The sequence below is a fragment of the Triturus cristatus genome, chromosome 7 (genome assembly GCF_964204655.1).
Source record: "Triturus cristatus chromosome 7, aTriCri1.1, whole genome shotgun sequence".
Taxonomy (NCBI): Eukaryota; Metazoa; Chordata; class Amphibia; order Caudata; family Salamandridae; genus Triturus; species Triturus cristatus.
In genome coordinates this window covers 1,775,219,062-1,775,241,837 of record NC_140590.1, presented here as the reverse complement: position 1 = coordinate 1,775,241,837, position 22,776 = coordinate 1,775,219,062, and the positions used below count along the sequence as shown (strand labels likewise).

At 47.2% G+C, this 22,776-nt stretch overlaps 1 pseudogene; it reads right to left on the bottom strand.

The window, feature by feature from the left end:
* Positions 1–3,540: 3,540 nt before the first annotated feature.
* LOC146813069 (18S ribosomal RNA) lies at positions 3,541–4,566 on the bottom strand (annotated as a pseudogene).
* Positions 4,567–22,776: the final 18,210 nt, after the last annotated feature.

Below are 22,776 nucleotides of genomic sequence, written 5' to 3'. Positions count from 1 at the left end.
TTTTTGCAATTCAGTTCAGATTACCTATTAAAACTACATACTATACCAAGCTAACTGTATTAGTTAATCAATTAAATCATTCACATCATTAATTAGCAATTACTTATTTACTTATATTTCTCAGAAATTTGCACTAAAGTGCATTCATCAGAATCCAGTTTGGATTCTAACAGAAAATGTCAGTAGAGATTGTGTTGTATGTCCTATATGTTTTGGCTAGATTCCTTAGCCTGAAAGCAAGATAAAGAGCATACAAATATGTGACACACCATGCTTTTGACTGAGATTGTTATCCACTCCCATTATCAAGTCATGTTGTATTCAGTGTCAACGTGATGAAGGAGGGATAACAAAAATGTTAATTCAGTCTGACCAAAGGAATACTGGGTCAAGTGCGGATTTGTTCTTTTCACTCTAACAAATGTCTTACACCAAATATCAATCTAATGAGTATTGATCAAAACTGAAATTACCCCAGTAAAAAAACATGGACTAATATTTAAGCACTAAGCATAATTACAACATAAATGTGCGATATATGTTTGTAGTAGTAAGTACAATGTGTTGTGAGGGTGATTTGTACCTGTATAGCACTAGATCAAAGGTATCAGTAAATCAGGCAAGATACACGAGACAGAAAAAAGAATAATCCTTTCCGAGTTGACCCAGTCCTTTTCTTCTCACCCCGGTTGGCCACCTCCTGGATCTGTTCAATATCAGAGCCTGGAGAGGGCTAACGAGTATATCGGTGAACAGAGCAACTCCATGTCATGAGAGGAACTACTATCCATGCGCTGGACAACAGATATGCCTGACCAAGTGTTTATCTCAAAAAACACATATAGCCTAAACTCTGATAACACTGGAAATATTAATGAAAAGTTACACTCAATGGATGATATTTTTGAAAAAGATATTTAGGACAGTCTTTGTATGTCAAACAAAACTTCAGTGTATGATATTTCAACATAAAAACCCTCCATCATTGGCGTAGCTTGGATTATTGTATCCCAAGCTTATGAAGAATATAAGCAGAGATGCCTGCAATGTGTCAATAAGGAGCTGAGAATTTTTTTTATTTAGCTTGAAAATTCTTGCAACACCTTTGCACTTGGCAAACTTCATTGCCCTTCACTTGCAGTTACAAATGCTTGTGAGAAAGTTTTCATGGAATAATATTCTCCCCTAAAACGTTTTTGGAGGACCATTCTGAAATGCAGAGTTATTTCTTTACACAAAACCTACCTTAATGGACTATTACTTGCAATTCAGCTTGGCGACCTTCAAAGTGATTATGAAGCTTGCAAAATGTTGAGGAATACATCCCCAAGTTTGGAGACGACTTGCAAATTCACAAAAACCAAATGTCTCTGAGGAAAAACCTTGACTAAATGTAATCATTGTATTTTACTAATTAATGAAGCACACAGTGGCACAACTTTGCACTGGCTGGCATTGAGCTGAGTAAGTAAAGAATAATTGCAATACCTGAATATCAGAACTCTTTGATATATAATGGCGTGCAGACAGAATATAAAGTTAAAAATATCAAGTTGCACCAATATCGAGTCATAAATGTAGTGGTTCAGAAATATCAACAGCAAGAATATCGTGGTCAAGAATATCGACTTAAGGTAAGTAATATTGATTTAAAAAATAAAATAGTGTTTAATATCGTTTGAAAAAATATAGGGGCCAATTCCAATCTCGTTCAGAAAGCATCCCGACTGAATCGGTCGGACTCCCACGAACGCGTAGCAGGAATCGAACTTAGTCCAGTCGTTTGGAACTGTGTATGATTCGGTTGAAAACAAGGGCTGGAGACCCTCCCCGGGCCCCCCTTCTCCAGCGGCCGGAGCCTCGGAGAGCCTCCCCGGCCCCCCCCCATCCCCAGCACCCGGACCCTCAGCTGGCATGCAGGATGGGGGGGCTCCCGCACCCCGGGGCCCGCCGAACGGACCCAAGTCCCGGGTCCGGTAGGTACCAGCATCCAAACCCTAGCCAGGCCGGGGATAGCCTCCCCGGGCCCCTATGGACCCCCGGACCATCGGCTGGCTGGCAGGACGAGGGGCTCCCGCACCCCAGGGACCGCCGGATGGAGCTCAAGCCCCAGTCCCGGTCCCAGCTTCCAAACCCTAGCCAGGCCGGGGAGAGCCTTCCTGGGCCCGGATGGGACCCCTGGAGAATCACATGGCTTGCAGGATGGGGGGATCCCGCACCCAGCGGCCTGCCGGATGGAGCTCAATCCCCAGACCTGGACCCAACTTCCAAACCCTAGCCAGGCTGGGGGGAGCCTCCCCGGCCCCCCCATCCCCAGCACCCGGACCCTCAGCTGGCATGCAGGATGGGGGGGCTCCCGCACCCCGGGGCCCGCCGAACGGAGCCCAAGTCCCGGGCCCGGTAGGTACCAGCATCCAAACCCTAGCCAGGCCAGGGATAGCCTCCCCGGGCCCCTATGGACCCCCGGACCATCGCTGGCTGGCAGGACGAGGGGCTCCCGCACCCCAGGGACCACCGGATGGAGCTCAAGCCCCAGTCCCGGACCCAGCTTCCAAACCCTAGCCAGGCCGTGGAGAGCCTTCCCGGGCCCGGATGGGACCCCTGGAGAATCGCATGGCTTGCAGGATGGGGGGATCCCGCACCCAGCGGCCTGCCTGATGGAGCTCAATCCCCAGACCTGGAACCAACTTCCAAACCCTAGCCAGGCTGGGGGGAGCCTCCCCGGGCCCTGATGGACCCTCATAACCAGTGCCCGGACCCTCCGATGACTTGCAGGACAGGGGGAGTCCCACACCCTGGGGCTCGCCAGACGGAGCTCAAGCCCCAGGCACTGTCCCTGCTTCCAACACCCAGCCAGGCCAGGGGGAGCCTCCCCGGGCCCCAGTGGACCCAGGTCCCCAGCACCCAGACCCTCAGCTGGCTTGCAGTATGGGAGGGGGGCTCCAGCATCCCATTGCCTGCCGGACAGAGCTCAAGCCCTGGGCACGGTCCCTGCTTCCAAACCCTAGCCAGGCCGGGGAGAGCCTCCCTTGGCCCCGATGAATGCCCAGACCCTCAGCTGGCTTGAAGGACTTGGGGCTCCTGCACCCCGGGGCCCTCCAGATGGAGCTCGAGCCCCAGGCCCGGGCCCAGGTTCCGAACCCTAGCCAGGCCGGGGAGAGCCTTCCCGGGCTCCCGGTGGACCCCCAGTCTCCAGCACCCGGACCCTCGGCTGGAACCAAGGAGGGTTAAGACCAGGCCATGTCCTCTCCCCGACGGCCTGACCGGGGAGTCCATTTTTCTCAACTATTAATGCCCCACATCACGGTGCCAGCCCGCAAGGCCATCTGGTCAGCCGGCCCGCAGGGCCATCTGGTCGCCCGGCCCACGCAGCCAGGCGACCAGATGGCCCGGGCCGACCCAGCCCCCAGATGGCCTGGGAGGGTGCCGTGCCCAGTTGCTCTTGCAGTCCGGTGACGGCGAGGGTGGCCAGGCACTCCGAGGCAGCCACTTGGGAGGCTCCTTCCCCGGGGCTGCTACTCGCCTCCATGCCTGACTTGCGCAGGAGCAGCGGCAAGGGGAAGCCTGGCCAGCCCAAGCCATTTGGTCACCCTGCCGGTATCTGATCCTCTTCGAACCTCCGACTTTCGTTCTTGATTAATGAAAACATTCTTGGCACATGCTTTCGCTTTGGTTCGTCTTGCGCCGGTCCAATAATTTCACCTCTAGCGACACAATACGAATGTCCCCAGCCGTCCCTCTTAATCATGGCCCCAGTTCCCGAAAGCCAACAAAATAGAGCCGGCATCCTATTCCATTATTCCTAGCTGAAGTATTCAGGCGACCGGCTTGCTTTGAACACTCTAATTTTTTCAAAGTAAACACTTCGGACCCCCAGGACATTCAGTCAAGAGCATCAACGGGGCGCCAAGAGGCAGGGGCTGGGACAGGCGGTAGCTCGCCTCGCGGCAGGCCGCCAGCTCAATCCCAAGATCCAACTACGAGCTTTTTAACTGCAGCAACTTTAATATACGCTATTGGAGCTGGAATTACTGCGGCTGCTGGCACCAGACTTGCCCTCCAATGGATCCCCGTTAAAGGATTTGAAGTGTACTCATTCCAATTACAGGGCCTGGAAAGAGTCCTGTATTGTTATTTTTCGTCACTACCTCCCCATGTCGGGAGTGGGTAATTTGCACGCCTGCTGCCTTCCTTGGATGTGGTAGCCGTTTCCCAGGCTCCCTCTCCAGAATCGAACCCTGATTCCCCGTTACCCATGGTCACCATGGTAAGCACAGAAAGTACCATCAAAAGTTGATAGGGCAGACATCCAAATGTATCGTCACCGTCACGTGGACGAGATTGGTCTTGGTCTGATAAATGCACGCATCCCGGGAGCTCAGCGCTCATCAGCATGTATTAGCTCTAGAATTACCACAGTTATCCAAGTAACAGATGGAGCGATCAAAGGAACCACAACTGATTTAATGAGCCATTCGCAGTTTCACTGTACCGGCCGTGTGTACTTACACGTGCATGGCTTAATCTTTGAGACAAGCATATGCTACTGGCAGGATCAACCAGGTAGCTGCACCTGCTGACGGGGTGGGTTCGGGGGGCCGCGTGCCCATATCCCTGAACGGACAACCGTTGCGCACCCCTCCCTCTCAGAAGCCTGCTGGGGGAAGGAGCCCACCCGCCTGGGTGGGAGGGCTCTCTGGAGGGGTGGAGAGGTGCATGGGCACCGGCAGGCCCAGCAGTCTCCTCCGGAAGAGAGAGGCAGGCCGAGGCGCAGCCTGAGCGAGAGGCAGGGGTGCAGGAGCCTGGCGGCAGCGACACCCCTCGGAGCGGTCGTTCCGAGCTGCTGCGGAAATGTGCTGGGTGGAGAGGGGTGACGGGATGGCGCACAGGGCCTACAAACCTGCTGGGCAGCAGCATCCGAGGGCCTGGTGCCACCCGCCCCCTTCCGCTCGGGTCAGACCACTGGGGGACACGAGCTGCGAGGCCGCTCGGCCTTCGCTCTATTGGGTAGGGTGAAGGGCCACCCGCCAGGCGGCAGGCCCTCGAGTCAGACAGTCCATGCGGGGAGGAAGCTCCTTGCCTGAAACAACAGCTGAGGATGGCCAAGCAGTCCATCCCTAAATGGACCGAGAGTGCCCAATCGATCAGAGTACGGCTAGGGCATCCCCTGGCAGGCCGCCCTACGTGGGGGGATGGCAGCTTCACATCCCTACCTGCTCCAGGGGCAAGCAGGCTCAAAGGAAAGGCCCATCAGGAAGGGGCTGAGAGGCAGGTGCAGACCCAGGCCCCTGGGGGCCCGGGCGGGCCTAGGTGCTGCCTTTCTCTGTCTCAGAATCGCCGGACCGCATGGAGGTCTGACTGAGCAAACTCGGAGAAAAAGGGCCATTGGGAAAGGGCTGAGAGGCAGGTGCAGACATGGGCCCCTGGGGGCCCCGGCGGGTGGGGCCGGGTGCTGCCTTTCCCTGTCTCAGAATTGCCAGACCTCACGGAGGTTTGACTGAGTAAAGTCGGAGGAAAAGGACCATCGGGAAGGGGCTGAGCGGGCAGGTGCGTACCCGGTCCCCTGGGGGCCCAAGCGGGCAGGCCCGGGTTCTGCCTTCCCCGGTTTCGGAATCGCCGGACCTTACGGAGGTCTGACTGACTCTCTCCCAAGTAATCCGGAGGAATATGACCCCCTTTTCTTGTAATCTGTGCACATGAGGTGACAGAGGGGATCCAACCTCCTGGAGCCCTCGCTGGGTTCGAGGAGGCAAATGAGCCCTCATCAGGACTTCCAGGCAAGCCCAGCCATCTGGTCACCCGATTGGAAAGCATTGCGTGCGACCAGATGGCCGAGGGGGAAGGTGCGACCAGATGGCCGGGCTCGAAAGGGAAGCCATCAGGTCACTCTGAGCCCCAACGAAAGAGTGAGTGGGTGCCGGGGCATTTTTCAAAGTTTCATGTTGCGCATTCACATGCCCTTGGGGCATGTGTGTGCGCAACATGGGTGCACATCGCTATTCAGGGGTGCAACAGGGTGTCATTTTGACACTCTTGCACCCTTGAAATTGCATGCACAATTTGCGAGTACCTATTGGTACTCGCAAATTGCGCATGCACTCTCCCATTCATTCCTATGGGCCTGTAAGCCCATAGGAATGAATGGGGAGCCATTCCTTAATTGCGAGTCGCAATTAAGGAATTTGTTCGAATCACTATTTTCTCAGCGATTCCTACATGCATAGGCATTTGCGCTTCCTTATTAGCAAATCCATATTTTTCGCTAATAAGGCATTTGCGCTTCCTTATTAGCAAATCCTTATTTTTCGCTGATAAGGAACCGCAAATGGCATGCTTGATGCATGTGCCTGTTTGTGTCTTGTGGTATTGATACTCTGGGTAGTGGGATATCTCACCCTGAGTGGCACCGAATATACTTTTGGCTGCTAGTATGACTATGTTAAATTGATCACATTATTCCAGTGTCTGATGGTGTTTTTTTAAGTGCAACATTGTATCCACCACTACCTTGCGTGGCCCTCTACCGAAAGGATGAGCAGCAAATAAATATGGAGGAATACAGACGGAAATGTTAAAAAAATAAATAACATAAACCCGGCAGCCCTCATTCTGAACCGGCACACTGCGGTTGTGAATCACGCATTCAGCAGAGGCTCTCTGTGGATAAGGCATACTTATATCAGCCCCCTTTGCATTTAACGCGCACACAACATCTTCACAAAAATCCCTTTTACTAAAGTGCAGCCTGGCCTTGTGTTTTCCAAGCAGGCGTGAAAGGCTATTTAATACCATGTCCCTTTGACATGGCTATGTGTGCTGCCACATTAGTCAGGTTTGGCTGCACACATGATGCACCAAAGAGGAGTTCTGTAGCATTAATGACCCATATGCTCCTCAATCTGGTCCTTGCATATTAAGGCAACAAAAACTTGAAGCATGTTAAGACTGGGAGGGGGCTACCTAGCAAGGCAAAATGAAATGGCAAGTAGGAATACTTGAGTCTGATGGTTAAAAAAATACGGAAAAACATAAAAGTACTCATGACACAGGGTGCTGTTGTACTCTAACATTTCCCAACTGTGTCTCAAAACAATGTCATTGGCACTCCAATGAATAAAAAATCACCGCCACAGTGTGCCAATGCTACCAGCACTTTTAGGAGCACCCTTGAGGCACCCCAATCACTGCTTTGCCATCACCTCCTACTGCCCATGCCAGCAAGGTCCAATAAAGGTCAACACAATCAACCCACATCACTATTAACAAACCGACATCCATACGCACAAACTACCACCACAACCTTTGTGCTCTTATGATCAGGAGAGATGACGAAGCACAAAGTTTCAATAGAATGAACATGGGCTGCACCCCTGGAAGCTTGTAAAAGTCCCTCAGCCTCAAATACCTTTCACCCGGGCAGATTTGGTTTCAAACTTGGTAAGCATTTTCTCTCTTCTCCGATATACAAAGGAGGCTCCTGCAGGTTCAGTTGTTCCAGTGGAATTAGAGCTGCCAGAAGATTGCCCGGGACTTCATAGACCCTATCCGCCCCTCTCTTCCTGCGGACTGCCGGCAGCGCTTCCACAGGCCGCTTCTGCTTCTCCCCGTCGGCGCACATGAAGTGCTGCGGTGGAAGAGCAGTCGACGTCTCTGGCTTGAAAGAGCGTCAACAGTGTGAAAGGACCAACAAGCTGTCGCCGTGAGAGTGAAAGCGCGGGGCAGGAGATGTGCGTACGCGTGCTCAACTCCTGTCCTCTGCACGCGTGCACATGTCTTGTCCCCCTTCGGCAATGAAGTCGACAACAATATATCTCGCCAAGGTGGCAGCGCATGCGCTGCATCGCTAGGCGAGACCTAATAAAGGATCTCTTAAGATGGGTGTAACCGTCTTATTTCACTCACAATAAGTTGTCTCTCAAAGTGTCACACATAAGGCTTGAAAGGTCACACATAAATGCACTGCACACGTGGGAATGTCACAAATAGCAAACCGAAAACTTGGCAGCTATGAGCACCTTGGGAGGCGCGTGCAAAGCACCTTGCAATGTGATCCAGCCATTGTAACACCATGGGCTGGCAAGTTCCCAAGCATCTGACAGCAGCAACAGTCCAACCCCCGGAGAGCCACATAAACAGCCTGCCTGTCAGCAGCGTGGTTACAATGTAGACTTAAAATACGTTTCTTAGTGCACCCGGTCCCCGGTTGTGCAATTTTATCAGTAATAGTCTTGGCTCAGGCCAAGGAGACATTCAGAATCAGAACAAAGTGGGGGGTCAATTCAGGATGTAGTCTTGAACTTTCCCCAGTAGTGCAGTTGGACTGCATTTGTTATCGGATATCGATTTGCACTGCTCCAGTGCCATTCACCACTCATGAGGGAATTGAAGAAGACCTGTGGGCGAGGCAAAATGCTGGTCCAACTACAGCAGTGTGAAAACTGAATGGCACAAGTCATTGCTTTGAAAGTGCACGTGGCAGGTGGAGGCTGGATTGTCTTGTGCTACTATGAATATACACTTGAGGAGATGGTGGAAGCTTAATGACCCGTGCTACTGTACCACTGTGTTATAAATATGCATAGCTGCCAAGTGACATTGAACAAATATGAGTGACACTTTCTCACAAGCAAAATCAAGCAATGATGATGAGGGAAACACATATAAATATCAGAAATGACACTCATTTGAGCAAAGAGAAACTCAAAGAAGATCTTAAATCTGCGGCAAAGCACCAGAAATGAAATGGCGCTGTGGGACCTGACTGTACCAAATAGGATGTGAGAGACCCCAGTGCGGATGATCTTAGCCGCCTGCTAATAAATTATGATAGTTACTCAGTCACAATAGCTGACTCGCAGAGCTGTCAAGTTTTTAGACTGCATATGTGTTTCAGTGTACTTAAGAGAGACATCAAACAACCAAATATGTTATGTGACACTTACAGTGGCACTTTCCCTCATGTAAACCCAAGCAATGAAGTCCATGGAAATAAATAAATATCAGAAATGACACCCCTTTGAGCAATGAGAAGCTCTAATAACTATTTGAAACTGCTGCAAAAACCCTGAAAGGTAAAGTCACTAAGGTACTGCCCCTTTCAAGGATGTTTGCACTGTAAAACAAGTGTGGCCTCATAATATTAATCAATAAGTCTTTGAAGGCAATACAAACACATGTCAGTACTAACCTGCATAACCATGATTAATTTATGTTTCTCTTTGGTGACACACACTCTGACATCTGCAGTGATAGCATTAAACTATGAGGCTTCATAATCTTAGAGTGCATTTCCCATTGATTACTATGCTTACATATATCTTTCATTATAATATGCAAGCGGCGTTATTTAGTGTTTGAACTGTTTTTACCTGCTTTGCCTGCACCAGAGGAACCCAGAGGACTCCAGAGCCCAGGGGGAACCACGGCAGGAGCCGCGTCATCTTCGCGCCAGCCGGCGCATAAAAGCTGCATTCGCCTCCCGCAGCGTGGGAGTGTTTGAACTGTTTTTACCTGCTTTGCCTGCACCAGAGGAACCCATAGGACTCCAGAGCCCAGGGGGAACCGCGGCAGGAGCCGCGTCATCTTTGCTCCAGCCGGCGCATAAAAGCTGCTTTCGCCTCCCGCAGCGCGGGACGTGCGTGGGCGCACCCGGGCCGTGCCCAGGCTGCACCCGGGCCATGGGCGGGCCCGTCCGAGCCCGTCCGAGACTGGAAGAGACTAGGCGGGGCCACCCCTCTTTGGTTTGCACAGTAAGCTCTTGTTGTACATCAACTGACAACTATTGAAGTTTGTTATTTGGAGGTTAAGAATTAGAAATATGAGTAAACGGAAGGTGGGAGCGGAGGTTGTGGGCACGCTCGATGCCTTTCTTTCAAGGGCAGACTCTGCATTAATGCACAAAATCCAAATTACAGAACGTAGGTTATCATTCGAACCACGAACGTCCCTTGTCACCTCCAACTCTACTGCACCCACCTCCCAATTGCTGCCTAACTGCACTAATGTTATAGCAACATAGCCCGGCCAGCCTCCTATGCTGCAATCTGATTTAGTGCTAATTAATTCACCCATTTCATCCAATTTGGATTGCTCTACTAATTTATCCATGGTTACTACTAGGTGTAAGAAGCACATCGGGCTGCAGGTAATGAACCACCTTCGAAAAAAAGGAAAGGCCGAGGACCATCGAAGCCAATTCCCCCATCTACAAGAGCAGCTAAAAATAAGTTAGTTACAACAAATGTGAGCTCACTGTCTATTGTTAACCCCGTAACAGCCAAATGCCCCCTTACTACTGGTGCTTATTCACTATCTGCGTGTAATATGGATGAGCTTTGTGCGCAGATAGAACTAAAATTGTCAGCTTTGGTTGATCCCCTGCTTAAGAAGTTATCCTCAATTGAAGATAGACTTACCAAAATAGAGCATGGCATTTTTAGTAGCCCACTCAATAATATTAATGAGTAGACGTGCATTGGGACTACAACGCAATTGGTGAGGGGAAACGTCTTAGCTCCAAAGGGGCTTCAAGCAAATGGTCAGTGCCCGCCATTAGTAACTCCCACAGAGACAGTATTGACTACAGAGCCCACCCAACCCATTAATGCTTCCCAACTGTTGACATGTACTTCACAGCCAGGGACGAGTGGTCCTAGGGGCCGGCATTTAGATTCTCATGCTGCCCGAGTCCAGAATTACCATTCTTTTCTCCATCTCCCCCCGGAAGCCACCCCTTACACAGTTGTTATGGGTAAGGTCCCAACGCTTCCATCTGATGCACACGAGCATTGGTCCACATTAAGAAATAAGGCTGTATACTTGCTGGGTAACAGGATTGGCTTAAAAGAACATCTTTTTTCCTAATTTAAAATGGTTCGTAGAATTCCCTGGGTTGGGAAAACTCACAAGTCTTTGCCAGGTGATTGTGTCGTTCTAAGGTTTAGGTTGCCAAGCCTGATCGAGCATATACTTGAGAGGGCAGGGAACTGCTTTATCAAGGAGGATGACATAAACATCTTTCCACTGGGTTTTTTCTACCAACCAACTAATACGCACAGGGGTAGTGAGATGAGGGGGTTACTTAGAACATACAGGCAACATGATTTCCCGGTGACTACAAGTAATCGATTTGAAATCTTATCCTCCTTAGAGAATATAAATTGACTGGGACTTACAGCTAATTCCCCACTAATCGGAACATCAGTCTCCAGGCATCAAATGAGGACAGTCTTAGGACTGCGTACTTTTGACTCTGCTGTAATATCTGTACCAGCGTCTGGAAGAAAAGTTGTAAACGTTAGCAGTCAATATATAGAAGGAGGAGCATGCCAATATCAGATGAAGCCTAAACATGGGGTGGGTGAGAATATCCCCCTCCACTCACCTATTGATAGTCCCTACACTATATCTTGTACGCCTAGGTCGGCAATAGAGGTGAATGTCCATGTAATTAATTCCCAGGCAATTATTAGTAACGCCACCCAAGGGCAACCGAAGCCACATATAACCATAGCTTCATGGAACATTGCAGGTTTATCCTCCAAATCTATCTCACCTGAGTGGTCATCATACATTGATAGGTATGACGTCTGGTTATTCCAGGAGACCTGGTCACTGGATCAAATCTATCACCATGGCTATTAACATTTTTCAAAAGCTGCTTTGGGTGGGCAAAGAGGGAGACCTATAGGTGGCCTGACCTGTTGGGTTAGACAGCAAGCGGGCATATCGGTGAAGGAAGATTTCATTGATGGTCCGGACATCATGGCCATACGGGTTACTATGGAGCATGGGCCCGATGTCCTGATCTTCAATGTCTAATGAAGAGGCCAGCCGGGTGGCAGGGGTTCAAGTGTGGTAACTGCCCTCGATAGTTACCAGGGAACTTCGAGGGGCAGTTGTAACTTGATACTCGCTGGTGATTTTAATTGTAGCTTTGAGCCCCTGGAACATGAGGATGGAATCTTTAGTGCAGAGGAGGACGCACAGTGGAACATCCCGAAACTAGAACTCTGTCCCATTAAAAAATGGACAGAGGCTGCACTACATCTAAAAGGGCTGTGTCTGGAAAGGGGTTTGAGGGCAGCTAATGGGCGAACGCAGTCAGATAAGAAGGGGGCTCATACCTTTGATAACGGCTCTACTAGTAGCCGCATAGATTACATCCTTCTCAATGTAGAATATTGGTCATCTGTTTTGGACATGAAGGTGCAGGTACGGACCGAAAGTGATCATAATCCATTGGTCCTTCAAGTGCAAGCTCACGTTTTTTTTCTAAATCCTAAAACCAGGGCAGTCGAATATGATACGGCTGAGGTAATGCTTACTAATGATATGAGGAGAGTTCAATGGGCTAGGATTATCGAAAATGAGGGAGCCCTGGACCAAATGAAAGATCTAGTTGCTTGTGCGACCACTACTCTTCTTAACTACAGAATCCTCATGAGGCGGAAAGCCGGGAGAGTTGATAGCGATATTTTAACGATTTTAAAAATATTGTGATACCGGGTATTTTAGAATTACCTGCTCTTGGGCACATAACGCTGCTATTTCAAGCACCCTCGCACAGCTGAATTATCGCTGTAGCGGGTGAGTGTTTGTTGTGTTTTTTTGCCGCCATTCCCCGACCCAGCAGACCCGCCCACTCGCGCTGGCCACGCCCCCAGCGCCGGGCTATTTAAACTTGCGCTGACTACAAGCGCTACCACTACAGAATCCTCCTGAGGCGGAAAGCTGGGAGAGTTGATAGCGATATTTTAACGATTTTAAAAATATTGTGATACCGGGTATTTTAGAATTACCTGCTCTTGGGCACATAACGCTGCTATTTCAAGCACCCTCGCACAGCCGAATTATCGCTGTAGCGGGTGAGTGTTTGTTGTGTTTTTTTGCCGCTATTCCCCGACCCAGCAGACACGCCCACTTGCGCTGGCCACGCCCCCTGCGCCGGGCTATTTAAACTTGCGCTGACTACAAGCGCTACCACTACAGAATCCTCCTGAGGCGGAAAGCCGGGAGAGTTGATAGCGATATTTTAACGATTTTAAAAATATTGTGATACCGGGTATTTTAGAATTACCTGCTCTTGGGCACATAACGCTGCTATTTCAAGCACCCTCGCACAGCTGAATTATCGCTGTAGCGGGTGAGTGTTTATTGTGTTTTTTTGCCGCCATTCCCCGACCCAGCAGACACGCCCACTCGCGCTGGCCACGCCCCTCCCAACACCTCTTCCACTTTCATAAAAGATGTGCATCTATCGGAAGCGCAGTGGACGAGCGCAGCGGGCGCGACGATTGCGCGCCGAAGGCGCGCTTAAGGCAAGCTCGTCTGTGCTCGTCCGTGCCGAGTCCGGGCCCAGGGCTACCCCCCCTGGCTCCGCCGAGCCATCCATCACTCAAACTCCGACAGTACGGAAATACACTTCCGACCAACTTCGAAACCTTAGATCTTCGGCAACTTGGCCACATTCCATACCATGTTTACGGTATACTAACCCTATGATAGGTCCTCATAAGTGCCCTACCTGCACTACTCCTACCTCCCTAGCCAACCCCTCCCTCCAAGTCTTAGCTGCACTTATCAATGCACGCTCTGTGCCAAAACATAAAATGGAAATCTCAGATTTTATCGAGTCACACAACCTAGACCTCCTGTTCATCACCGAGACTTGGGGTGACGACTCTTCAGGCCCGGATTTTAGAATAGCCACCCCTGAAAATTACTGTGTTTACAGACTAGATAGAATGAGAAAAAAGGGGGGAGGGCTAGCCATTATTTACCGGGATCACCTCAAAGTTAAATTCACTGATCTTAAACATAATGACTGTGAGGCCTTGTCTTTTTCCATCTGTCTCTCTGACAACCAATCATTTGTAGGCATTTTACTCTATCGCCCGCCGGGGTCCAGAGCTAAATTCCTCAACAATCTTAATAACCTAATCGAGGTCACAGCTGGAGCTCCTTACTTCACCATACTGGGAGATTTCAATTTCCATCTTGAGTCCAGCTGTGACCCTGATACCTCGACGCTAATTAACGATCTAGCAGCAGCCGACTTCCAGCAAATTGTCAACCAGTCTACCCATAAAGCTGGACATACCCTGGATGGTATATTCACTACTAATCCACATATTGTGGTTGCAGACGTGATCCCTCTCATCTGGACGGATCACTCAGCAGTCTGCTTTTCCATCAAACTTAAATCCATTCCTCTTTCGACTGTTTCATCTTCTCCTATCTCCTTCGTACCTTGCTTCTATGTTGTCTGACAGCCTCAGTACCACCGAACAGGATCCATTTTTAGCCTCTACTAACTATCTCAACAGTTTAAACACGGCATGTCACGTGTTAGCACCAGTAAAAACCTCTCATCGTAGCAGACAGCTCCCTTTGGCCCCTTGGTTCACAGAATCCCTTCGCCTTCAGAGACAATATTGCAGAAATTTGGAAAGACTCTGGCGCCGTTACTACAATCCCACGGACAAAGTCCTTTATAAAAGTGCCCTTTCCAAATACAAGTATCTTATTGTCTCTGCAAAGAGCGACTACTACACCCCCCAAATCAATCAGGCAAAAAACTCTGCAAGACAATTGTTCCAGGTAGTCACTCAACTGTCTAATCCCCCCACTCCGCGCCCTGCTGTTTCTCAAGCCCTCTGTAACTCTGTTGCCGAGTTCTTTGAAGACAAGGTTACTTCTATTTTCTCAGCATTTACCCACTCTGCTCCCACTACCACCACCAATCAACGTCACCCTATTAATACTCCTATTTTTTCAAATTTTGAAGCAACCACTGAGGAACAAATCAGACGTTTCATTTCCAGCACAAAATCAGGATCACCGCAAGATCCGTGCCCCCCTGCCACTCTCAATCTCATCCCAGATGCCATCTCCCCTGCACTGACTAACATCTGCAATGCTATGTTCAGCACGGGCTCCTACCCCCCAGTGTGGAAGGAGGCTATCATTAAGCCACTACTAAAAAAAAACACGCTTGATCCCCTCCTCCCAGCCAGCTATCGACCCATTGCATGTCTCCCTTTCCCTGCAAAGATATTCGAGAAAACCATGAACATACAACTCTCCAAATTTATCGAAAATAACAACTTACTGGATGAAACCCAATTTGGGTTTAGACAGGGTCATGGAACCGAAACTGCCTTACTAAAAGCGGCAGATGAAATAAGGAAGACATTGTATAAAGGTGGAGCGGCAGTACTAATACTGCTGGATCTCTCCGCAGCCTTTGACACGGTCGATCATGTCACCTTGACCGACCGTGTCTCAGCATTAGGCATTCACGATAAGGCCAGAGAGCTTCTCACCTCCTTCTTAATGGACCGTCCACAGACAGTAAGAATGGGCCATTTTTCCTCCCTTACCTTCACCCTTCCTTGTGGAGTGCCGCAGGGATCCTCGCTAAGTCCGACACTGTTTAATATTTATTTTGCGGACTTGGCGAGGGTGATAAAAACCTACGGTATTGCCCTCACGACCTACGCCGACGACACACAACTGGTGCTATCGGTGCACAACGATGGTGCAGCAGTTGCTGCCAACTTTCAAGAAGGAATGCTGGCAATCAGTTCCTGGATGTCATAAACTGTCTCAAACTTAACTCTGATAAAACAGAGGTGATGACATTCGGAAAACTGGAACCTACTTGGTCCCCCATATGGTGGCCAACGAAGATAGGATCTCCACCAGTACCTGTCACTAAGGTCCGCAATCTTGGAGTCACGTTTGACAACAAAATGACCTTCCATCATCATGTCAACTCTGTGGTCTCCTCATCCTTTTTCATCCTGAAAAGGATCAAAAAGCTGTTACCCTACCTTCCCACTTCAGCTGGCAAAACCTTAATTAGCATGTTGGTTTTCTCAAAAACAGACTACTGCAATGCCCTTTTTCTGAACGCCCAGGAAAAAGTCCTTAACAGGCTGCAGTTAGTTCAGATTGCCTCAGCCAGAATCTTATTGGGCATCCCTAAGTTTTCTTCAATCTCCCCTTACATTCAACAACTGCACTGGCTCCCTGTCAAGAGCCGCACAAAGTTTAAGGCACTGTGCATCGCCTATAAATCTATCAATAACCGAGGCCCACAGTTTCTTAAAGACGCCCTCTGCCCACTTGAAAACCCAAGAACGCTTCGTTCCTCCTCTGCCCATCTGCTCAAGGTTCCGCGAACTAAAAGAGCCAACTGGGGTGACAGATGTTTTACGATTTCCACTGCTAAACTCTGGAACACTCTCCCCCTTTACATCAAAACGGCTCCCACACTCCTCAGCTTTAGGAAGAAATTAAAAACCTGGCTTTTCTCACGGTAAATTTCTGCCACAGCATCATTCTGTAGATTGAGCGCCGAGACACCTCCAGGTATTTGTGCGCTATAAAAAACGCAAGAAACATAAACATAAACATAAACATAAACTGTGATTCCCAGAAGGATATTAATTTTATTTCCCCCCAGGTCCACAATGACTTGTTCAAGCAACGGGAACACTTATTAAAAGTAGTAAACCAATGAATAAACCTTATGTAAAGGCGGCTTCTTGGTATAATAGCTCATGTAGACAGACCTACAAGACCTTATCTAGGGCTATTAGATCTAAGGACATGGGTGATATCAAAAAGGCTAGAGTTAGGTATAAGAAAGCCCAGCAACAAGCAAAGAAGGAGTGGGACGAGAACCACTGGCAAGATTTGCCCACAGCCAGTAAGGAGAAAAATATGATCCAATAATGGAAGCTTGTAAAATGGGGCAGTAGAGTATCAAATCAGACACCAACAAACTATGTGTCGCCAGAGCATTGGGTTCTACACTATGAGGCTCAGTTCACTGCCAATAGTGATAGTGACGATATTCCCTTACGGCTTATTCCAACAACCACTCTGTGCTTTACCAGTTTAGAGGTCGAATCAGTGTTAAAATCGATCCCAAGAGGCAGGGTCCCAGGCCCTGATTGTATACCCGCCAACCTGTTTGCTTATGATAAAGACCATTGGGTATCTTACATAAAGTTACTGGCTAACGCTATTGCCAGTGGTGCTCCCATTCCTGAAACGTGGTCAGGTGCTGAAATCATACCAATTAACAAAAAGGGTGACCGCTCGCTACCAGTCAATTATTGGCCAATAAGCCTTATTGATTCAATTCAGAAGATAGTTGCCAGGCTTGTTCTTGGTAGAATGCAGACCTGGATAGACGAGACAGATATTTTGACTCCTCTTCAGGCAGGGTTTCCGACCACATACAAGCACCCTTGACCAGGTTTTTAGATTTGTGCTTATCTACTGGCGGGTGGTTATCATAGGAGGGGGTGCTATTTATGCGGCTTTTATTGATTTAAAATCCGCATTTGACTTAGTCCCCCGCACGAAAATGTGGAACGCCTTTGTGGATATGGGGATGCAACTGGAATTGGTGGCTATTTTAGTAAAATGACACAGTTCAAACTATGCACAGGTACGTTGGGGAAAGCAGGGAAAAGTTACAGAGAGGTTTCTGGTTTCTAAGGGGGTACGCCAGCGGTGCGTTTTAGCCCCAACCCTGTTCTCTTTGTTCATAAATAGGGTAGTTCAGTATTTTTCCACTCACCCCACAGATCCCCCTGTGTTGTCTGGTATGAAGATACCGCTGCTCATGTTCGCAGACGACACACTAATAATATTAAAGACTCGACAGGGCTTGCAGGCCGCCTTGTCCCGCTTCGAGGTGTTCTGCCGTGACCATGAACTAGTGGTAAATGTGGAGAAAACAAAGTTTATGGTGCTCCACAAACCTAAAGTCATAACTAGGAGAGTGTACATGAATAATGTCCCCCTGGAACAGACCGATGTTTTTACTTACTTGGGCATAACACTGGGCAGGAAATTAAATTGGAAGCCGCAGATCGATCTACGGTAATAGCTCAAAATAAATTTGTTAGAACACTAATTGGCCTCTCGCAATCAACCCCACGCCTGCCACTTTATCTTGACTTAGGTTGTTATAATATTGAGGACTCGGCACACTTCAGACCTATAGAATTTTGGAGAAGGCTCTGGACTACTCCAGAGCTTTCTCTGTATGCTAAGGCTCTTCTTGACATCCGTGGTTTGGGCCTTACATATAAGATCTCTTGGTATAAAAACATCAAAACAACCCTGGTTAATATGGGGATGAGCTCTTTGTGGGATGACCCAGCAGCTAATTTATTTCCATCTAAAAAAAAAATTTAAGGAAGCGTATTGGAATATGGTTAAAACTAAGCGGTTCTCATCTATCACGAGGCCCACCCTCACTAAAGAATTCCTGGAGATCAAGCTTAACACCAAGCTGGAAACCTATTGGGACCTTATTACTAGGACAATAGACAGGAAACTGTATCATCAGTTCAGGGTGGGACTGCTTCCCGTAAGATCTCTTACCAGTAGCTGGAATCTGTCAACAGATGATAAATGCTTCTCATGCACAACTGACATTGAGACAATTGCGCATATCATGTTTGTATGTCCAGCTTACAATCTACCTAGGATCAAATGGCTCAAACCCATTTGCAGTAATATGGATACAAGATTAGCGATGGAGGCCTTAAGGATCCTAAGGACAGATACCAAAGATTCGATAGTGGTTGCAGTAGCAAAATTATTGAGCTGGATGTGGGTTATTCGCGCAAAAAAGATGAGGGCATACTAACCCTGACAGTTTTACTCTTGAGGGCTGAGGGGACATAGAATGGGTATGTTGTCAAAATTATTGGCTTTCGTGATTTTGTCAATCTAAGAGATGATCATTAGCTGACCCCTAATTCATAATTAGTCCCTATATTACGGACCGACAAATGCAAATAACTGTCCTGTTATAGCTCTAGTGTACTGTATACTCTTTATATGTTTTTTAAAAGTTTTTAAACCTTTTTTATAACATCTTTTGATATTCTATGTATTAATGTTTTTTTAACATATTTGTAATTATAACTGTGGTTTTAACAAAAGTCAGGTCGATTGCATATCATATATTACAATCCAACTTTAATCTAAACAATTCATGTATTTTGTCTTTTATGATTTTGTAAATCGAAATAAAGACTTTATTGACTGACTGACTGAAACTAAGGTACTGCCCCTTTCAAGGATGATTGCACTGTAAAACAATTGTGGCCCCATGATATTCATCAATAAGTCTTTGAAGGCAATACAAACACACGTCAGTACTAACCTGCATAACCATGATTAATTTATGTTTCTCTTTGTTGACACACACTCTGACATTTGCAGTGATAGCTTTAAACTATGAGGGTTCATAATCTTAGAGTGCATTTCCCATTGATTACTATACTTGCATTTATCTTTTATTATAATATGCAAGCAGCGTTATTTTACATGCAGTTTACTGAATCTAACATGTATATACATAAGGGGTATAACCAACTCACCCTCCTATATCTGGGTATGGGACACAATCTGTACAAAGAAACATTGATACGGGGAAATTAATATATTGTTTTCAGTTTATCGTAGGGAACATTTCATTACCCTAACTTTAGTCTTTATTCCTACAAAAATATATTGCCTGAATTAATATAAGGCACACATACACAATGGGACCAATCTTCAAACAAACCGAATGACAATAAATTGCACAAAGACATACAAAAATATATATACAAAACAAACAATTCTGCAGTCAACTCTATGTTGCCAATACCCTAAAGTATTTTTTCTATAGCTAGTGTCTACCCATTTATTCTGGGCGATACACTCAGAGGTATCCAAAATGTGCACAGTGGCAAAAAGTGCCTTTTATATAGCTCTCTCGTGTCACAATTCTTTTTTTATAAATCACTCATTATTGCTTTAATGGAGACTCCTCCAAAGTAAATGTCGACGCCAACGCGTTTCAGCCTTTGGATTCTTCTCGGACTCCTCAGGACGAGGGCAAGGGAACAATGATCATAAGATCCATAGAGGGTCGTATATATCGCACCCCCGAGTATTATGCGCCTAATGGCACCTCAATCCAAGATGAAACCATCTCTCTCACAGGTGAGGATCAATCTTTTACTGCAAATGAATTCTTCTGGTGTTCCTAAAGATAACGCTGCCTACCAGTCAGCTGTGAATTATCGTGGCACACACTGATCGTTGGAGTGAGGACCGCAAGCACTAATCGGCTCGATACTTCACAGCGTTTCCTTTAGGAACATCAGAAGAATTCATTTGCTGTAAAAAATTTGACCCTCACCAGTGAGAGAGATGGTTTCATCTTGGATTGAGGAACCATTAGGCGCATAATACCCAGGGGTGCGATATGTACGAGAGTAGATCATGAGAGATTAGATCACCAGGCCCCCTCAACTCCTCTTAATTATAATCCCGGCACTGGTTTAAAGCCTGAAGCGCCCCTCTGCGAAGATCGCTGTGGGCGTGAATCGGAGTAGGTCGGCTCTGGGGGCCGACTCCAGGCCTCAAAATGCACCTGTCTCATCCCTTAAAAGCCGCCCTGCTGCAGCTGCTGGATGGGCTGCCCCGCCAGAAACAGCTGTCCTTCATTCAGCACTCAGATGCCTCACTGATAAAATTAAATGCAACTTGGTGCAAAAAATGCAAGAGTGTAATGCCTGATGCGTGGTACTTGACAGGGCTGATTAGGAATGTTAGTGTCTCTGGGGCCGATTCACAGAACTAACTTAAGACAAAATCCTAAACTTACTACTTTTGGTATTCACAGAAGTTAGGATTTTGTCTTAAGTTTGTCTTAAGTCAAACTTAAGACAGACTTAAGACAGTCTTAAGACAGACTTAAGACAAACTTAAGACAAACTTAAGACAAACTTAAGACAGACTTAAGACAGACTTGAGACAGACTTAAGACAAACTTAAGACAAAATCCTAACTTAAGTCTGTCTTAAGTCTGTCTTAAGTCTGTCTTAAGTCTGTCTTAAGTTTGTCTTAAGACTGTCTTAAGTCTGTTTTAAGACTGTCTTAAGTTTGTCTTAAGTTTGTCTTAAGACAAACTTAAGACAAAATCCTAACTTCTGTGAATACCAAAAGTAGTAAGTTTAGGATTTTGTCTTAAGGTAGTTCTGTGAATCGGGCCCAAAATGATTCAGGCGTTTTGCAACAGTTTTAAACCCTCTTCTCCCCGAAAGAGGATAACATTAGATATTTATGTAGTGAATAATCCAGACTACACATATGTGAGAACTCCAAGTTTATTGAATAACTCGACCAGACAAGGAGGTACGAACCTCTCGGAGCCAACAGCTACAATCAACTGACTCCCAGGTGCCGTTAACCACATTCAAAGGTAAGCCCTATTATTACATCCCCATAGTTGCACACTTTTCTTGCAGAGCCCCTCACGCACGAGAGTCTCCACGAGGGAAGAGTAGAACACTACACATCTCCTCCTTTACAAACAAATTTAGCATTAATTACAAACAAATTCATTCAAAATAACCGGACGTCTGATGATCCTTTTGCCAAGGTTGTTGGTATCTTCATCCTGAGCAACATCATGCGAAACCATGGCTTCACTTTTCTTAGCAGGATGATCCTGTGGGCAATCAGAAATATCATGCAAAACAGATGACTTGTTGACAACAGAATCAAACGCAATCGGAGCTTTACATAAAGCGACTCTCTTGAGATTCCAACATTTTCCGTTCTACAGAATAACAGCTTTTTTCCTTAATTTGACAATGCGTCGAGGTTCAAAGAATTTACTTTCATTTTCTTGCACAAAACCTGGTTTTTTGACTCTGACCCACTGGCCAACAGAAAGTCTAACCTTATACGTGTTATGTTTCGTGTCATAGAACTTTTTGTACTTGTCATGTTTAAGAAAGAGATTGTTCTTAACTTCAGAAGAAGACCAATTCACTTCTCCACAACTTTTAATCCAACCAGGATACCAGTTAGCTGTGGGTTTTCTCCCCCTCATGAGCTTGAAAGGGGAAGTTTTGTAGAATCTACAATTGAAACTCTATAAGACCAGAGAGTTTTAAACATTTGTGTTTCCCAGGGTATGTTGTTTTTAAAAGCCAACTGAATGGCACCCTTCAAATCTCTATTGTACCTCTCCACCAAACCATTTCCACTGGGAGTATACAGGGAGGTGGTTTTGTCTTGAATGCCACATTTGGATAAATATTGGGTCATGACCTGCGAAGTAAATTGTACACCATTACCGCTAATGATAACAGCAGGGATCCCTTCACTAAGGAAAACTTCATCAAAAAACGATATCACCGTGTCATTATCCAATTTCCTGATAACTTTGACCACAGGTCATTTAGAAAACACATCCATCATAGAAATAACATACTTCACAGAGCTGCCAACAGGACCCATGTTGTCCACAGCAACGTACTCCCATGGAGATTCCGGGCACATAAAGTCACTCATAGGAGACCTTAAAGTTTTAACAGTTTTGTCAGCAGAGGAACACAAGCCACAATCTCTCACAACCCTCTCCACTTCAATGTCCACATCAGACCACCAATACCTGCTTTTAACAATACACTTGGGTGCCGATTACGATCCTGTAAAAACCGGGTACGAACCGTCGGACGGAGCATATTCTCCGTCCGACGCGTACCCGGTCGTAACAATATACAAACATGGAAGTACGATTCGCACGGAAATACCATTTCCGTACAAATCGTACAAAACCCCGACCGACGAAAATAAACATACAAATGTGATCCGGGAAAGCGCCGATGTGACGTCGGGACGCACGCAGCCTGCCATTCACGAACCAGGAAGTACGATTCGCACCGACGTCATCCG